We start from the raw sequence: 11,664 nt of genomic DNA, 5'->3' as shown, positions 1-11,664 counted from the left end.
TACTAGAATCCCAGTCTGAAGATCACTATAAGAAGAGAATTGCAAGTGGCCACATCCAGTACATCTTTGAGTATTCTTGGCGTTGCAATGCCCCCTTCCATTTTCCTGAATTTTCAGAGAGGTCTTTTCTAAAGGTTGCAGTTATGCTGAGCAATGACATCAGATAATTAAAAGAAGGGTCTCTGCCTTTGCTTGGGTGAAGCAGAACAGGAGTGGGCAGCAGTAGCTGGAGGAAGTTTGAGTCCAAGAAGTGCAAGGGGTGGTTTGCAGCAGAGCGGTTGGCTGCCCCTTCCCAGTGAGCATGGATTGGGGAGGACACAGACGGTGGCTGATGCACCAGGCAACTGGGGTGACATTCTGATTTCCACAAATAGTGAGGAATTTGTTAAGACCCTGGAATTCCTGCAATTAAGCAGGATGGGGGAGTTGATGCCTTCTTAAAAATAGGTGTTAATAAATACACGTGACCTCATTTTACACTCCCCTTAGCAAGGTCTGGACTGGCCAGTTAAACTTTTTGACCAAATTGTATATCGCTAACCTGATATGGAATCATACAAAGTCATGGTAAATCCCTAATGCAGACACAATGACTCATTTGCATAATTTTTTAAACTATGCTTTTCAATAACAAGGCCAGTTTCTGAGACATGTTTTTGTAACCATCTGGCATAGCAAATACAGTTGTCCTTGGAAAGCTTGAGAAGGTGATTCTTTATGTATTTTTTTAAATGTTATTTTTAGCTTTAAAACCAGCACGTATCTCCAGCAGCAATGTCTCATTTTATCAAGGTTGAGCCTCTTCAGTCTTGCTTATTTTTTAAAGGGATGGATGCTATTGAGGAAAGGACTAGAAGCTTCTTGTCTGTGTCCTCAGGGAAGTTAACTTCGAACGAAGTGGGGCCAACAGTGGCTAATGAGATACGTAGCTTCAAAAACATTGTATGGATTTGTCAAACTCCAACTCAGTACAAGTGAGAATTGTAACAATATTGAAAAATGGTCAACCACTTAGCTGCCAATAATAAAATTCTTCTTGGGGAAAGGATTAAATGTTTGGAAAAAATACTTTAAGATACTTGGAGTAGACTTGGGCTTGTTACCTGCAGGCTTTTCCTTTTGCTTCCCAGAAAAAAGAATTGGGGTAGGGGGAGGGGAAAAGGGATTTGCGGGATGTAGTAGGAGCCGAAACGCTGTGCCCTGGAAAACCCTGCGAGCTCGTGGCAAAGCAGGAGAAAAACGCCTAAGGGGAGTCTTTCAGGTTGTTATCGGAGAGGCTGCAGCTAATCTCCTCTCTCCCCTGTGAAATCTTGAATACCTTCTTGAGTAGATGTTTTTGAGGGTTAGGGAAGGGAAGGTCTTCAAAGGAGGGAAAAGGACAGCTGACATCTTAGTTACACGTTAGTGTCAACAATATTTTCTTTCTCCCTCTTTCTGTTCCTTAAGTTCTAGGAAGAAAGGAACCAGCACCCTGTCCTTTCATTATCAGCATCTCCCTTTAACTGTAGAGCTGAGCAGGGCTTGCTGGCTCATCAGCTGGTGATGGTGACTTATTATCATCCATGTAATACTGATTATTTGACAAATAAATATATGTTTATTAGCTCATGGTGAAAACTACTTTCTATACACTACCTAACAAAGGTCATTAGTTTTAATTAAAACAAAAACAAAAAACCTATTTTCAAGGCTTTTGTTTCCCTCTTCCTTTCTGGGGGCACAACTTTTAAATGTCCTGATGTCTCTGACTTTTCTGTTTGTTACCACTTCACGTACATCACACTGAAAGCCCCCTTTGCCTTGATTATCGGGAGTTAAATATTTAGTGAGTATCAAAAATGTACTGTATTAGACAATGCTATAGTTTCCTAATGCTATTGCTGACATTTTGGTATTGTTTTATTCTTGGAACTGGTAGTTTTCTGTTACATTTTATTTGGAACTTTTTGGGGTCTGAACTCCCTACAGAAGTTCTGTCAAACGCAACATAATCTCAAAATCTTGCATTTGGCAGTAAAATGAGTGGGAATGAGAGTGACGTGAAATTAGCCAGTAGAGGGCAACACTAAAGCAAAACATAGCTCCTGAGCTTTGGCTCCGTTTCTGTCCTGGCAGAGTTGGGACAGTGGAAAGCTGAGCAACGTGGAGTTATTACAAAAATGACCATTTTTAGTGATAAAATTTGGGGCTTTAATCTTGTAGAGACAGGTATTCAGGCAAAATTTGGTTCAAGAGATGAGTCAGAAACCGCTGTCATCTGCACTAAATTTTGACCAAGAAATTCCAAACTCTTTCCTCATCTGATAAGTGTGCATTGAGCCCCCACTGACTCAGAACCATTCACAAATACGGTAATCTCGCCGCTGCTTTGTTACTGAGAATTTCTTGGTTTGTTCTGAGACTCATGCCCCCTCCCCAAATTCTCAGACAGAGGGCTTACGTTGCTTGGGATGTTCAGAAGGATGAGTAGAGAGTACTTATTAACATTTTTTGGAGGGGGACAGAGAGTCATGTATCCTTTGTGTTTATATTGAAGTACGTACTTCCTCCCAGAGAAAGGTCCATGACCACAAAGAAAATTTGCTTTTTGGAGCGTTCATGGAAGCCCGTGGGTCCATGCACAGCCAGGATAAAAATCTCTGTAGGGGAAAAACTCTTACCGAAGTCCAGAGAAGCTATTCAGAAGATGCAGTAACTCTCATGCCATAGATCCATACTGAATGTTTTCACCTAGATATTCTGTAGGCGACTCAGCACTTTCCTTGCTCTACTTGGCTGCCCTGATGTTTTCTTGGTATGAGTCCTGTTCCAGAGACCCTCACTTAAAACTTGGAGTTGTCTGTGATTCTTCTTTCTGTCATATTCAGTGTTCAATCTTTGGAGCACTCTCGTGTTCAACTCCTTTCATTTTCCTTGTCACTTTGTTTATTAGTCAAACATGGATTCGCAATTTAGTCTCTCCCCTTCTGTTTCTTTGTATTCCAGTCCATCCTTCTTACGTTTACCAGGCAATTATTTAAAAATTGCTATTTGATTGGGTTTTTCCTGCTCTGATCCTTGCCCCCCTTAAGATTAAATAGCTCCCCAGAGTCTGCTGAAAAATATTCCTTTCTGATAATCAAGTTCAGCCTTTTTTGTCCTCTTGCATTGTTTCCTCACATTTCACTCAGAATGGAATACTTGCCCTGCCCTGTATTTCCTCACCTATCAGCTTTGCTCAAAGTCTTCATTGTCTCGAATCCTTCCACTCTAGGGGTTCTTAACAGTTTTTGTAGGATGGAATCTCTTTGGCAGCCTGTGAAGCTGGTGGGTACTTTCTGAGAATATTTTTAATGCATTATTGTTTTTAAAACAATAATGTTTTAAAATGTTAAAACATTTTAAAATGTTAAAACATTATCATGTTTTATAATGTTTTTAAAACATTATCATGTTTTATAATGTTTTTAAAACATTATCATGTTTTATAATGTTTTGTAATGTTTTTAAAACATTATCATGTTTTATAATGTTTTTAAAACATTATGTTTTTAATGCAAAATTATGTATACAGAATTACAAGGAAACCAATTATATTGAAACACTGTTATAAAAACCTTTAAAAATCTGAGATATTATGTGTTCTTTATTAATCTAGCATTGGTCCTAATTATTAACAGAGTAGTTCATTGCCTCCATCTGCAATGGAAGAAAATGCTAAATTTCAGATAGAGGTTAGTAAAAACAAAGATGTATTTTTTGTCCATCCAAATTCTTGACCCCAGGTTAAAAATCTTAAATGTAGATCATTAATTCTCAAACTAGACACCCGCAATAGGTTGTTCTCCCTTGCAATGAAGAAATTGTGTTTGGGATATGTTGTTTCCTAAGCTTTGCATCTTATTTATTTCACAGACATTATACCTCTGAGACGAAGAAGCATGTCCTAAGAATTCAGTTCAGGTCTTCTGTCTCAACCCTTCTGTGCTTGTATGAATTGTGGAATCTTAGTTATTCTGTCACATTCAAGTGATGAATATAAAGGCAAAATCCGAATTATTAGCAGTGACGGTGATAAACATTTCTGTGTGATGCTTTTCAGTTCTAAATGGCTTTGAGGGGTCAGTATTAGTCATTCTGCCTGTGTTGTTCCTTGAATTGGGTCAGAGCGTTTCTCTTGGACGGTAACCTGGTTCTAGCTGTGTGGAAAGGTTCGTTTTAGTAGTTACTGAATTTTTTTCCCCTATGAGGCGTAGTCCTAAACTTTTTACTCATTCTGTGTGGATTGCATCTGTTTTGTGGAGCTAGCTATACATCAGTTTCTATTCTCATATATGTGTTTCAAATGAATTTATCCTCCTATTGCGGCTATACAGGAAACTACTATTACTAAATTCTTCCCTAGGAGAGAAGAACCAAAATTTTCTGAACGCTGAGAACAGATCTGAGAATAAAACCTTGATTTCATAGTGGCATCCTGCCATGTAATTTGGCAGATACTTTGAAGCCCTACTTTCCTAAGGCAGTGGGAAACCAATATATAGTAGGAAACTAATAAATCCTGTTTTCCAGGTGGGGAAACTGAGGCATGGAGTAGTTAAGTAACTTGTCCAAAGTTATACAGGTAGTAAGGAGACAACGCAGGAACTAGGCTCTGCCTTTATCTGACTCCAAAACCTGAATTCAGAACACTCCTTTATATTGTTAAATACTTAGGGGTGAGCAAGGTAGATCCTGCCTTAGAGACATTTACAATTTGAAGTCCTCAGCTCAGCTAGATGCAAATGTTCAGGTAAAGGTTCCCTCCTCCCCCAACCCACACCTCTCTTTTTGGTCACTTTCTGAATATTCTAGACAAATTTGTATAGTTCTGTGTGTATGACGAGACTGTAAGGACTGTAAGACTGGGTCTTAATATCTCTTTTCGCCCAGTGCTGGGGATATAGACGGTGCTCAAGAACTGTTTGTTGAGTTGAAATCCTCTTTATTCTAATCCCAAACCAAACCAAATTTCCTTTATCACAGTCCCCAACCAAAAACAAAAGTATTGTTTTCTATGTGTGGATTTAAAGTAAAATCATATTCATTAGAGAGCGTAGTCTGACTCACTACATGATTTAATGATCTAAGGATTTCTTTTTTAGTAAATACTGCAGTTTGAGTGTTGTCCTGTCCCCTCCCCAGTCTCATCCCACGGATTCTTCCCGGCTCTCTTTAGGCTCCCAGGACAGCCCGTGCTGTTCCCAGCATCTCAAGTGCCCTTCCATATCTTCCACCTTCTGTCACCTCCCTCATCCCTCTGTCCTCCAGCCCTCATCTCAGTCATCCGTCTTCTGGAAGCCCTGGCCCTTTCTCTGCCCAGCCTTGCTCAATCTCCATTGCCTGAGGGCTCTTGGGTCCCTTTCCTTCAGAGCCCTAATTTCTCTCATATGCGGATGGCCATTCATTCTGGAGCAACCTCCCCCTTCTCTGTTGTGTCAATTGCCTGAGGCCGGGTGTCACGCCTGCTTTTGCTAAGCGTTCCTTACACAGCCTTTAGCACAGTGACTGGAAAGTAACATGCATGAGTGGCAGTGTCAAGAACTGCTTGGGGCTCTCCCATCATTTCCATCATACCACACAAAATACTTCTATTCTTAGATGTAGACACTTGCCATTTTCTCAACCTTACGTGAAATGTGAATGTAAGCTCCACAAGGGCAGGATTTGTTATCTGTTCACTTAGATACCTCAAGTGTCCGGAAGAGCGTCTACTAGGCAGTAGGTGCTCTGAAATATTTGTTGAATTAATAAAGGTGTCTTGAGAAAATTGTATTTTCATTCATCTGTAATATTCAGTTGTATATACTCTGCAAATCCAGTTTCAAGACAAGTTCCCTCCCTGTCTGCCCTCACTTGCCACCTTCTAATTAGATTGCGTTTTCAAACCCCTCGCTTTAGAAACATTGGTGTTGCCCACGGGTAGGTTCTTAATACATATTTATGAGAGCCCAGAGCTGGAAAATATCAAGGCAGTTTCCTAGCAGTATGTATCTAGCAAAAGCATCGTCCAATTAGAGAGAGAGGGATGGAACAGATTTCCAGAAGCATGCTAAGAATGGTTCATAGACGCACAAGCAGTTTGCTTTTGAGCAAGAACCAAGCAAGAATATCAACTGGAACATTGTTTTTTCTTTTAAAAGCTCAACAACTTTTTTGGAAATACAGCATTTTTTAAAACACCATTTTTGTGTTGTAAGTAGTAGCTTATGTGCATATGTAAGAGCCCGGCCACGTGCCTGACTCCTCCCCCAGCACCCCACTCTGTTATTTTACACCATCAGTTTCCTTGCCGGTCAGCTTGTCAGTGACCTGATCAAATAAAGAAGACAGGAGGTCCAAGATGGCAGTGTTGTAGGAGGACTCTGAACTCGGCCCCTCATGAGCAAACTCAAACATACTCGTACATAGAGAGCAGTTACTCCTATGAGACCACTGAGGGGCTGAACGAACAGCTTTTGAACAACTAACAAGAAAAAGACCACACAGAGAAGGCTGGGAAGTCGTGGCAGCCCCCCTGGGGAGCTGCGGGAATGCTCCCGTCTGGAGGAGCTGGTAGCATCACCATTTATGTCCCTGTCCACTCCCGCAGCATGGCTGGGAGCGCTATCCTGGTGTTTTGGCCTACCGGCAAGATGACCAGTATTTCCAGCTTTGTTGCTTGGAGCCTTTTGCCTCCAAACAAAGGGAGCAAGCCGAAACAGCAGGGCATCACCACACCAACCTGGCCTCCCTGCGGGAGTGGCTCCAGCCCCACAGGCCGGTGCCCCAGGCACCATAAGTGCCTGCCTAGCTCCACTGGCTTCTCAAACCTACCTGGCGCATACTCAGAGATCGCTTCTACATGGGACAACTTTCTTTACAACAAACAAGAGAGAGGCTGTATAGAGAAGACTGAAGAGCTGTGGGAGCTGTCTGGGGACTATGAGAATTCTCTGGGGTCAGAGGACCCATAAACACCCGTTGCTTACACTATCCCCCCATAAGTGGATGGGGGCTTTATTCAGGTGCTCTGGCTTACCTGTAAGGTCGTTGCAGCACATTCCCGGAGACGTTGCCTGAGCCCATCTTGGCCTCAAACTAGGGAAGCAGGTAGGATCAACAGGACGGTGTTACATGCAGCTGGCCTCCCACCTGGAGCCACTTCAGCTCGGTAAGCCAGTGCCTTGGATGGCACCTGCTCGGCTCCAACTGCCCTATTCAAACCACCTGGCACACACAGCCTACACAGAGGCCGCTTCTACGTAAGGCCACTTTTTCAAGACTGGGAAAAATAGCTATTTTGTCTAATCCCTATAAACAAATATAGACAGTCAAACAAAATGAAAAGACAGAATCATGTCTCTCTCAAATGCAGGAACAACAAAACTCCCCAAGAAAAAAAAACCCTAAGGAAATGGAGATAAGTAATTTGCCTGATAAAGAATTCAAAGAAATGGTCATAAGGATGCTCATCAAATTTGAGAGTGGAACAGAGGAATTTAGGGAGATCTTCAACAAAGATTTAGAAAGTATAATAAAGAACCAAGCAGACCTGAATATAATAACTGAAATGAAATATACGTTAGAAGGAATCAACAGCAGATTAGCTAATATAGAAAAATGGATCAGTGACCTGAATGACAGACTAGGGGAAACCAACCAGTCAGAACAGCAAAAAGAAAAAGAATTAAAAAATAAATTAAAATAATGAGGGTAGTCTAAGAGACCTCTGGGATAACATCAAGCACACAAACATTTGCATCATAGAGATCTCAGAAGGAAAAGAAAGAAAGGAACAGAAACTTTATGTAAAGAAATAATGGCTGAAAACTTTCCTAACCTGGGAAAGGAAACAGACATCCAGGTACAGGAAGCACAGAGAGTTTCAAACAAGATGAACCCAAAGAGACCCACACCAAAATATATTGTAATTAAAATGGCAAAAGTTAAGGATAAAGAGACAATCTTTTTTTGTTTGGGGAGGGGGAAGGAGAACAGGATTTTACTGGGGAACAGTGTGTACTTCCAGGATTTTTTCCAAGTCAAATTGTTGTCCTTTCAATTATAGTTGCAGGGGGCACAGCCCACCATCCCTTGTGGGGGTCGAACTAGCAACCTTGTGGTTGAGGGAACATGCTCCAAGCTCCAACCAACTGAGCCATCTGGGAGCTCAGCAGCAGCTCAGCTCAAGGTGCCGTGTTCAATCTTAGTTGCAAGGGGTGGAGCCCACCATCCAGCAACCTTGTGGTTGAGAGCCCACTGGCCCACATGGGACTCGAACCGGCAGCCTTCAGTGTTAGGAGCACGGAGCTCCAACTGCCTGAGCCACCTGGCCGGCTAAGGAGACAATCTTGAAGGAAGCAGGATGAAAATACACAAAGAGGTTACATACAAAGTAAACCCCATAAAGCTATCAGCTGATTTCTCAGCAACATTACAGGCTAGAAGGGAGTGGGAGGACATCTTTAAAATGCTGAGAGAAAGGAAGCTACAACCTAGAATAATTCATCCAGCAAAGTTATCACACAGATTTGAAGGAGAGATAAAAAGTTTCCTGGACAAGCAAAAATTAAAGGAGTTCATCATCATTAAATCAGCTTTTCAAGAAATGCAAAAGGGTCTTCTTTAAGCAGAAAAGGAAAGGCCATAACCAGAAATAAGAAAACATAAGAAAATAAAAAACCTCACATGTAAAGCCAAATATTTAATAAACACGTGAATCAGACATTTAAAAAGCTACTACCATGTTTCTCTGAAAATAAGACCTAGCTGGACCAGCAGCTCTAATTCGTCTTTTGGAATAAAAATTAATATGAGACCCGGTCTTATTTTAATATAATATAATACGACTGGTCTTACATTAATTTTTGCTCCAAAAGACGCTTTAGAACTGATGGTACGGCTAGGTGTTATTTTCAGGGGAAACACGGTATGAAGGTCAAAAGAAAAAAGCATCAAACTCAACTCAAACTACAATAAGTAGTTAGGAGATACACAACTGAAAAAGATCTAAAACTTGACATCAATAATATAAAACAGTGGGTGGTGGGTGGGTGGTGGTGGTGGTGTAAAAATGTAGTCCTTATAGAATATATTCAAACATAAACACTTATCATCTTAAAATAGATGGCCATAGATGTAGAATTATTCACATAAACCTCATAGTAACCATAAACCAAAAACCTACAGACAGAAGACATAAAAAAAATAAAGAGAAAGTAACCCAAACAAAACACTAAAGAAAACCAGTAAACCACAAGGGAAGAAATCAATAGAAGAAGAAAATAACAGAGAAGAACTATAGAAACAATTAACAAAATGGTAATAAGTACATACTTATCAATAATTACTTTAAATGTAAATGGACTAAATGCTCCAATAAAAAGACATAGAATGGCTGAGCAGATTAAAAAACATGACCCATCTATATGCTGCTTACAAGAGAGTTACTTCAAATTGAAAGACACACACAGACTGAAAGTGAAGGAATGGGAAAAGATAGTCCATGCCAATGGAAATGAAAAGAAAGCTGGGATAGCAATACTCATATTAGACAAAATGGACTTCAAAACAAAAAATGTTAAAAAAAAAAACAAAAAAGGATATTACATAATTATAAAGGGGTATATATAACAATCATAAATATCTGTACACCCAACATATCAATAGTAGCACCTAAATATATAAAGCAATTATTAATGGACATAAAGGGAAAAAAAACACAGTAATAGAATAATAGTAAGGGATTTTAATATCCTACTCACATCAATGGATTGATCACCCAGACAGAAAATTAATAAGGAAATAATGGCTTTAAATGTCACATTAGACCAGATTGACTTAATAAACTTTTAAAAATATTTCATCCAAAAACTGCCGAATACAAATTTTTTTTCAAGTGCAAATGGAACATTCTCCAGGACAGATCACATATTAGGTAACAAAAAAAGCCTCAATAAATTCAAGTAGACTGAAATCATGTCAACCATCTTTTCTGACCACAATAGCATGAAACTAGAAATTAATTACAGGAAGAAAACAGGAAAAAAACACAAATACGTGGAGACTGAACAACATCCTACTAAACAACCAGAATTAAAGAGGAAATCAAACAGGAAATCAAAAACTCTCTTGAAACAAATCAAAATGGAACAACTGATTCTAAAATGCATATGAAACCACAAAAGACTCTCAATAGTCAAAGAAGTCTTGAGAAAGAACAAAGTGTGAGGGGAGGGGTGGGTATCAAGCTCCCTGATACCGAACTATACTATAAAGCTATAATAATCAAAATAGTATGGTATTGCCATAAAACAGATACATAGACCAATGGAATAGAACAGAGAGTCCAGAAATAAATCTTCACTCATCTATGACAAAGGAAGCAAAGATATATAACGGGGTGAAGACTGTCTAATAAGTGATGCTGTTGGATAACTACATTAAAAAAGTGAAATTGGATCACTTCCTTACACCATATACAAAAATAAACTCAAAATAGGTTAAAGACTTAAATGTAAGACCCCAAACCATAAAACTCCTAGAAGAAAACACAGGCAGTAAATTCTCTGACATCACTTGTGCTCACTTTGGCAGCACATATACTAAACTCTCTGACATTACTCTTAGCACTATCTTTTTGGATATTTCTGCTCAGGCAAGGGCAACAAAACAAAAATAAACAAATGGAACCACATCAAACTGAAAAGTTTTTGTACAGTGAAGGAAACCATCGACAAAACGAAAAGACAACCTACTGAATTGGAGAAGATGTTCACAAATGATACATCTGATCAGGGTTAATGCCCAAAATATATAAGGAACTCAAACAACTTACAACCAAAAAAAAAAAAACAAAAAACCAGTCTAATTTAAAAATGGGCAGAGGATCTGAATAGATATTTCTCCAAAGAGGACATACAGATGACCAATAGCCATATGAAAAAATGTTCAACATCACTAATCATCAGGGAAAAGCAAATTAAAACCATAAAGAGATATCACTTCACACCAGTTATAATGGCTTTCATCAATAAAGCAACAAATAACAAATGCTGGCAAAGATGTGGAGAAAAGGGAACCCTTGTGCACTGTTAGTGGGATTGTAAATTGGTGCAGCCACTATGGAAAATAGTATGGAGGTTGCTCAAGAAATAAAAAATAGAGCTGCCGTAGTATCCAGCAATTCCACTTCTGGGTATTCATCTGAAGAAAACTAAAACACTAATTTAAAGAGATACATGTACCACCATGTTCATTACAGTATTGCTAATAATAGCCAAGATATGGAAGCAACCTAGATGTTTGTCAATAGACGAATGGATAAAGAAGTTGTGGTACATATATACAACGGAATGTTATTCAGCAATAAAAATAGAATAAAATCTTACAATTTGCGACAATATGGATGGACCTAGAGGGTATTATGCTACATGAAATAAGTCAGACAGAGAATGATACATACCATATAATTTCACTTATACATGGAATCTGAAAATACAAAACAAATTAATAAACAAAACAGAAATAGAGCCATAGATGTAGACAACAAGCTGATGGTTGGTACAAGAGAGTGGGGTGGGAGGATGGGAGAAAAAAAAGTTAGGGGCAAGATAAAAAGAAACAAGTAGTGCACAATGGAGGGAAGCAAAAAACCGAAACCTA

Source organism: Rhinolophus sinicus, chromosome 1 (assembly GCF_057876585.1).
Source record: "Rhinolophus sinicus isolate RSI-liver-muscle chromosome 1, RSI-T2T, whole genome shotgun sequence".
Lineage (NCBI taxonomy): Eukaryota > Metazoa > Chordata > Mammalia > Chiroptera > Rhinolophidae > Rhinolophus > Rhinolophus sinicus.
This window is presented reverse-complemented; position numbering follows the sequence as displayed.